Genomic DNA, 8928 nt, shown 5'->3' with positions numbered 1-8928 from the left:
AAAAAAAATATAGAAACGTTTCAGTGGGACGGGAGGTTGTGGGATTTTCTTTTTGTTTTTCCCATTTACCCTTTATTTAGTCTCATTGAGTCACTAGAACTCATTTTCAAGAGAGACCTGTTTTTGGGAGCAAATGGTTGGGGTTACCACCGTGGAATAAATAAAATAAAACTAAAAACAGCGAGGTGGATGGTGGTGGGATCCCACCATGGATTAAATAAAAGCAAACTAAAAACGGCGGGGTGGGCAGTGATGGAATCCACCTTATTATAATATTATAGTTATTATAGTTATTAACGGTCGTCAGCCACGCACGTCTGATGATGCAGTGTCTGTGTCCAGTTAAGCCACAGGTGAGTCACTGGCAGTCATCCATCTGGACTTTTTCTGTACCTCTTTTAACCGGCCGGTCAGCGCGCGATCAAATGAGAAGGGGTTCTCTGCAGACCAAAAGTGGGCGTTTCTAGAGAATAGGCGTTTGTGGGGGCAAACACTGATTGGCTAGCTGTATTTGCTGCTCTTTAGGTAAGTTACATCAGCGCTTTTTTAAAACTGAAAGTTTCTAAGAACCAGTGTTATATCTACTGTCAATCACAAGAAGATTCTCTTTTGTTCTTGGGTTGTAGGCTGCGCCTGACACAGGTTGCCTTGAGTGTGGTCTGGGTAAAATGAAATATGAAGCATCTGAAGTGAAACCTGCTCCTATTTGTCAAAAGGTCTGATCTCAATTAAAGATCATGAATCCTGTAACGAGATAATGGCCCAAAACAAAACGCTAAAAACAAAATGTTTTCTTTAGAAGTTCTTCTATGAGATCTGATCTATGACAGGAGCTGAAACATGGAATAGGATTGACCCTTAAAACCTGAGACAGCTGAGGAAGTTAACCAGTAAACAGAATACCTGCTCCAGTTGCAGAATTCTGATAGAAACTGACAATCACTCATCTGCAGTGACTGATTTAAAAGTTGAACAAGAAAATATTAAGTTAAAGGTAACATCCTTTGTCCCAAGGCTAGTTTAAATATTATTAATATTTTGGTTACTTTATTCTTCTTTCTTTATGAATCGATTGTAACTATTTTCACATATTTTAACAACCAAAATGGATTTTGTTTATTAATGTAATGGCTAGGTATTAAAAAACAAACATTTAGCCCTCCCCACTACCCATTTATGTTGCTCTTATTTTGAAATGTAACCGGAAGTTCTGTGTTAAGAGAGGCAGAAAGAGAAGTTATGGAGACGCCGCTAATGTCGAACCGGTTAACACCATAGATATAATATGCCTGTGGTTAACACAATCTGCCAATAACGCCTTGTTTTTAGACATAATATGTCTGTGGTTAACACAAATGGCTTTTTTTTTGTTCAGCCTTTTTGTTTTTTTTCCCCGTCAGATGTGGCCCTCCAGACACGCCCATTTTTTAATTGTCTAATCAGATGTGGCCTGCCAGACACACCCATTTTCCTATAGTCCAATCAGATATAGCCCCCCCGGATACGCCTTCCGAATTTGTCTGCAGAGATACCTACTTGAATCAAATGGCTGAGAGCGGCTGGTGGTGATCCAAATTGGATTGTCAGCCTTGCGCATCCGCTGACGCAATCAAAAGCCCGACACCGACCCGGCCTGCCCATCCAGCACATTATTTTGGTTCGGGCCGAGGTGGGCGTGGTCCGGGTTAGAAATGACAGCTCTAAACAGTGGGGCGGGCAGTGGTGACAGCGACTAGTCGATGTGAAATGTAAAACCCATGCAATTTGGGTTTAGGAAGTATCACTCTACAGAGACATCCACCTGTTACCTTCTGGAAGATCTAAAACACCTTCTAGACCAGGGTGGCTTTGTGGCTGCTGTGTTCCTTGACCTGAAATGTGCTTTTGACACCATCAACCACAACATTCTTTTTGCTAAACTAACTCATTTTAATTTCTGTAATAGTGCCCCCTGCTGGATGAAATCATATCAGAAAACCTCAGTAAACCATACATTCTCTTTTTCACCATTCTCTGTCAGTGAGGGTACCAAACTGTTAAAAGATCTGTATATTAGAAAATCTGCAGGCCCTGATAACCTCCCTCGTTGCTTCTTAAGTCTAGCTGCACAAATTATAGCAGAACCAGTGTCATACATTTTCAATCTGTCTATACAACATAATACTGTCCCAGATGCTTGGAAAACAGCTTTTGTGCTGCCATTACTGAAGGAAGGAGACCCCACTATACTGAACAATTATCGACCAATCTCCAAACTGTATTTTAGCTAAGGTTTTAGAAAAACTGATAAATACTCCAGTCAAGACGTATTCGGACTCTTAATATTTTATCTTCTCTCCAATCTGGCTTCAGGAAACAACATAGCACAATGACTGCTTCACTAAAGGTTTTTAATGATGTTGTTGAAGCTTTGGACGCTAAGTATTACTGTGCTGCACTTTACTTACACCTGTCCAAAGCTTTTGATACCACATGGATGTGATAGGAGGAAGAGTTTCTGGCACTGGCTTGTTGCTGGTTTTATCTACAATCAAGGAAGTCATCGGCAGCAAATTTGGACCCGATCACGCTGCTTGCCTTTATGATGGCTTGGTTCATGCCTCGAGTACCCAGACTCAAATGCTTTGGGCAGAATGGATCAGATCTCGGGGATTTTTACTCAGGCACATTCCATCGGTGTGGCCATGTAATTTGAACATTTCGGAAATGAGTGGACCAACACTGACTTAAGGTAGATGTCATTAAGTTCTGCTTGTCCCCTAAACAACTGTGTGTTTATCTGAATTTGGCCCCCCTGGCTGGCCTTCAAGGCCCTCTTATCTGAATTTGCCTGGAGAAAATGTAATCTGACGCTCTGCCTCACCCCCTCCCCCTACCATCGAGGAATTTCCAACTGATAGCCAGAGGAAACCAGCTGAATAAACATTGTGTCATAATTTCAGGGCTCTTGGATTCCCATAGGCGTTGTCCCTGGCCATTCCCCGACATCACTCGAGAGTGTTTACGGATCTCACCGGAGGAAACTGGTTCATTATTACATCCTTATTAGAACTCCTACAGTGTCCTCCAGTGCATCCTTGGACATTGCTCACCGCTCTCGTCATCTCCCCCCCCCCCCCTGCGGAATGTCTACGTCACTATGTGCTTGTATGTGTGAGGTGTTTTTTAATATCAGTTTTTCTTCTCAGCCAAGAAGAAAAAGTTTAATAGGAATTTTTTTGGCTCCAGTTACTACGTGTTCCAGTTTCACTACTTTTTATCTGTCTAAGCAGATCTCACTTGTAAATGAGTCTTCAAGGCTCAATGTAATTTATCTGTCTAAATAAAGGTTGAATGAAGAAAAGAAAACCTCATATCGAAAACTTGATAAAGAAACTGAAACTAAAACTGGGTTTCTTTTTCAGAAATAGATCTAGCTTTATTAACCCTGAATTCTAGAAAACGCCTTGTAACCTCTACCTTCCTACCGGCCTTTGACTATGGTGACATTATTTACATGAGTGCCCCTGCCAGCTCCTTTCAGATGTTGGATGTTGTCTACCATGGCGCGCTAAGATTCATAACTGGTTGTAACTACCGTACCCATCACTGCACCCTGTACTCTTTGGTCAGTTGGTCATCATTATCTACACGTAGTCTCTCACACTGGTTCATTTTCATCTATAAATCCCTCTTTGGTCTGCTACCTTCTTATATCTCCTCCCACATGTCACGTCATCAGTGCAGTTACAACATGTGCTCTCAGGACATCATTACCTGCAGTGTTCCCTCAGTGCGGACTAAACTTGGCAAAAAGGCCTTCTCCTACTCAGTTCCTGCAACCTGGAACACCTTGCAACAGGAAGTGAAGTTGTCCTCCTTGATTTTTTTAAGGGGGTTCAAACATTTGATAATGTCAATAGAAAAATTTTAGCAAATATATTCTTGTTTTTAGTATTTCATCCTGTTTTATGGCACCCTGATTCATTGTTTTGTAAACTACTTTTATTTTAACAGCATTTTTACTGTAGTTTATTGTTGTCATTGTCTACTGTTTTGTTGTCTGTACTTTATATGTTCTGTCTGGAACAGGTCCCTCTTGTAAATGAGTCCCCATGGCTCAATGAGGCTAGCCTGTATACATAAAGGTTGAATGAAAAAAAAAATCTGTCTGACAGAAAACAAGCAGTACAAATAGAAAACTCACAATCTACCTTTCTTAACTGCTCAGCTGGAGTCCCACAAGGCTCAATACTGGGACCAGTCTTATTTAGGCTATATGTTAATGATTTACCAAATGTTTGCAAAACTGTAAAACTGCAATTATATGCAGATGATACTGTATTGTATGTTCATGGGAAAACAAAAATATGAAGCTGCTGCTGTACATTCTAGTGCTATTATTCTGGGATCGCACTGGCTCTAAGACTCTTGTCTACATCTCAACATAAAAAAACAGTCTATGTTTTTCTCTCGGCTGCCAACAGATAATGTGCAGCCTTCTGTGTTAGTCAATGGTGAGACATCAGATGTGGTTGAACAATTGAAATACCTTGGAGTAATTTTTGATTCCAATCTAAATTTCATTCATCCATCCATCTGTCCATCCATCCTTCCATCCATCCATCCATCTATCCATCTTCTTCCGCTTATCTGGGGTTGGATCGCAGGGGTAGCAGCTTAAGTAGGGAGGCCCAGACTTCTCTCTCCCCAGCCACTTGGGCCAGCACTTCCGGGGGAATCCCATGGCATTCTCTGGCCAGCCGACAAAGTCCCTCCAGCGTGTCCTGGGTCTTCCTCTGGGTTTCCTCCCAGTGGGACGTGTCCAGAACAATTCACCAGAGAGGTGTCCAGGAGGCATCCTAACCAGATGCCTGAGCCATCTCAACTGGCTCCTCTCGACGTGGAGAAGCAGCAGCTCTACTCTTGAGTCCCTTCTGGATGATCAATATTCTCACCCTATCTCTAAGGGAGAGCCCAGACACCCTGCGGAGAAAACTCACTTCGGCCACTTGTATCCGAGATCTCTTTCTTTCGGTCATAACCCAAAGCTCATGACCATAGATGAGGGTAGGAACGTAGATCGACCAGTAAATTGAAAGCTTCGCCTTTTGACTTAGCTCTCTCTTCACCACAATAGACCGGTACAGCGCCCGCTTTACGGCAGATGCCACACCTATCCGCCTATCGATCTCTCGCTCCGTTTTTCCCTCATTTGTGAACAAGACCCCAAGATACTTAAACTCCTCCACTTGAGGCAGGACCTCCTCCCCGACCCAGAGAGGGTACTCTACACTTTTCCAGCTCAAGACCATGGGCTTGCTCATTCTTTAAGAATCTGTTGGACACCTGGCAGGGTCCAATGCTGACATGTTCCTGTTTTTAGTTTTCTACATTTGTCTTGGAATCTAGCTGTTTTTTGTTTTGTTACCTTTTCCTTTTAGCCATCCTATTTGTTAAAAAAAAACTGTAGTATGCTTTTTTATAACTGTTTATTGTTGTTGCTGTTGTCCATTGTTGTCATCTTTCTTTGTTGAAATCAGGTCTCTCTTGTAAATGAGTCCTCGAGGCTCAATGGGATTTACCTGTAGAAATAAAGGTTGATTGATTGATTGTATTTGGAGGAACTGATCCTCATTCCAACCACGTCACACTCGGCTGCGAACCGCTCCAGCGAAAGCTGTAGATCACAACCTGATGAAGCCAATAGGACCACATCATCTGCAAAAAACAGAGACGCGATCCCAAGGTCACCAAAATGGATCCCCTCAACACCTTGGCTGCGCCTAGAAATTCTGTCCATAAAAGTTATGAACAGAATCGGTGACAAAGGGCAACCTTGGCAGAGTCCAACTCTCACTGGGAATGAGCGACTTACTGCCGGCAATGCAGACCAGGCTCTGACACCAGTCGTACAGGGACCTAACAGCTCATATCAAAGGGCCTGGTACCCCATACTCCCGGAGTACCCCCCACAGGATTCCCCAAGGGACGTGGTCAAATGTCTTCTCCTCGAGTCTTCGCTGGTCTCACGTAGATTCCGAAATGCCCAAATTAAGTGGACACACCACTGGTCCATGCCTGGAAATGTTCCCTGAGATCTGATTCAACCTGCCAGTGAATCCTAGGGGCCACAAGTGGCCTACAATTCTCACAAATCATATCCAACTTACGATTCATTTCGCTAAGCAATTGAGTCTGGGTGCTTGAGACATGAAGCAAACCATCACATAAGGCCAGCAGCCTGACCAGGGCCAAATTAGCTGCAGCTGTCTTCTTTGTATGTTGATAAACCAGAAACCAGCCAATTCCAAAAAGCAGGAAACCTGTTATCATAAATCCAATTATATATACATCTTCAACGTCCTTGACTGACATCACCTTCCAATGGCCCCAGGAATCAATGACATATTCAGCTGCATGCGTGTCATCAGGGCAGTTCGGCTCACCTGAAGCTTGTCTTCTCGTTGAGAAAAAATTATCAATTGTGTTGAGAGACCAACTGACCAGATACATAGCAAAATTATGGTTTGCAAGATATGTAGAGGTTCAGAAGCAGTTTCACAGACAGGACAGAGCAGCAAAGCAATGCAGAGGAGAGGAGGGAAACACAATTTATGCGCCGGTCTAGAGGTGGGGCCCACACAGTGGGGTGGCGTGGACTAGAGTTTTTTCAGTGTTGGCGCACTGCGCACGAGGTGAGACCCAGTGCAGCCTTAGATGCCTGCGCCTATACTCATAGAATCTAGGGTTACAGTACGTAACCAATGTTTTAAGTGTAGTTTGGAGGTAGTTCTGTTCGGAGAAACGATCATCATAAGAGTATCAGTATTGTCTGAGTGGATCAATAACAAATTTATTGTTACCCACCAATTCATGTTTTTTTTGTCCTCTTTCGGCTGTTCCTTGCGTTAGGGGTCACCACAGCGAACTAAGTCACACGAAGACTTGGTAATTATTTTTACGCCGGATGTCTTTCCTGATGCAGCCACAGACACCGAGCTACCACAGCCCTCTGTGTGGAGCAGAGAGCTGCTATCTTATCAGATGGTGGGGGTTAAGGGCTTTGCTCAAGGTCCCAGAGTGGGGCAAATGAGGGTGCAGGCAGGTGTGGGTGCTTCACCTATCCCACCCACATTTTGATGTTGTCTGTAACTGGAGTTGAACCAGCGATCTTCTGATCACAGGCCCACCTTCTCTAACCTCTGCGCCACCACTCCCTTATTATTGTTGGGGTAACCTTCCCCCACTGAGTTGTTTGATCGAGGAGGTACCTTCAGGAGACTGCACCTTAAAGTTAACGCATTTATTTTCACACCATTCATAAAGTACATGTACACCATTAAAACTGAATGCATTCAGGAGGCAATCAAGAGTACGTCACCTTGATTCTAGGGAGCTGAAAACCCAAGATCGTCTAAGGACTAAGAGCGTGTGCAGTAGCTTATAAACCCCTAGTAGTCCCACCTTTTTCCAGGGTGTATCCCTTTTTGATTGGTTCACACTTTTAACAGTGAGGGGAGGGGGTCTTTTGGTATTGGTTGAACTCGTTGCTAGGTTCCTGCCTTCCTCTGGCTTCATTTCAGACCCCCCCATACAGTCCAGTCTCAATAGGACTAGTTTAAACTAGTTTTTTGTTTACAAATTTTGAGCAGATCTGAGTAAGATGTTGCCCAAGCATAAAAAGTGAGTGCATATTGCTTCTGTTATCCATGGTTTTGATTAAACTCACATTCTTTCTTATCTAGGTATGTGAGCACAGTCAGTGTTTTTAATAAATTTCCTTCAGCCTGTAAGCAAAAGTCAAGTTGACCTTCTCATTACTTTCTTCACTACCTCTAAGACTTGTGTGAAACTATGATTACGTCTTATGTTGCAGAAAAATAGACAACTTAAATCATTCACCACTATTTGTTTGTCACATATTCATATAACTATTCACGTTACCCACCAATTCATGCAAACAATTTTATTTTCACTTTTTTGCAACTATCAATTATATATGTTGCTATTTTTTTCTGAAAGTGCTATAGCTAGCTCCTGCTGGTAAAGAATCACATATACCTGAGAAACGTTGAACCGTGAAGCTCTACCAGGGAATGCAGAAACTGACAGTTTTAAAATAGATCTACAGCAGGTAAAATATTCATAACTTGTACATAGAACACTGCATTACAATGGATGAACTATCCCTTTAAGCGTTGCCATTTCACTTCTGTGAGAGAAATTGATTCACAGAGACCGTCCCCACAAGACCCAGAACCCGAAGGATCTGGTGAACAGTCTAACAGTCTCCTCTCCACACAGAGGGAACCCTGTTCCCATACGGTGCGCCTACGGCAGATAAAGAAGTCCATTTGGACTCAGAAGATGGAAGTTCTCCATTCATCTGGCCTCCGGTGGGGTTTCCTTTCTTGGGGAAATCTTACGACAGTATTTCTGTGAGTTTCAACAACAAACAGGATGAAAGGATCAGCTGTTTTTGTTGGCTTTAATTGAAACGCTTCCTGAACAGCTGATGCATTTACAGTAAATTCATCTGTGTAATAAAACTTCTGACTGCGTCTTCTCTGGTTTTAGTTTTCGGACAATGGTCTGGTCCAGTTTCAGACCCTGTCGGAGAACGAGCAGTACCTGCTCCCCTCTCCCTCTGCCAGCGGGTTCCCCGACGACCTGAAGGTCTCGCTGCTGGCCGTGTTCTGGGACGACGCTGACCTCACACTGGGCAATGGAAAGCTGCACTATCAGGTTAGCTATAGCTCAAATGATTTCTGGAGGGAAAATCAGTCTGCTTTTTTAATGTAATTTTAAGTAATGAAATTACTTTTTGAATTCAATTCAATTCAGTTCAGTTTATTTCTAAAGCTCCAAGTCACAACAGAATCATCTCAGGCACTGAACAGAAACATTCATCTATAAAATAATAATTTAACAGAAATATTCATCTAT

The sequence above is a fragment of the Nematolebias whitei genome, chromosome 1, assembly GCF_014905685.2.
Source record: "Nematolebias whitei isolate Nwh7 chromosome 1, NemWhi1, whole genome shotgun sequence".
Classification (NCBI taxonomy): Eukaryota; Metazoa; Chordata; class Actinopteri; order Cyprinodontiformes; family Rivulidae; genus Nematolebias; species Nematolebias whitei.
This window is presented reverse-complemented; position numbering follows the sequence as displayed.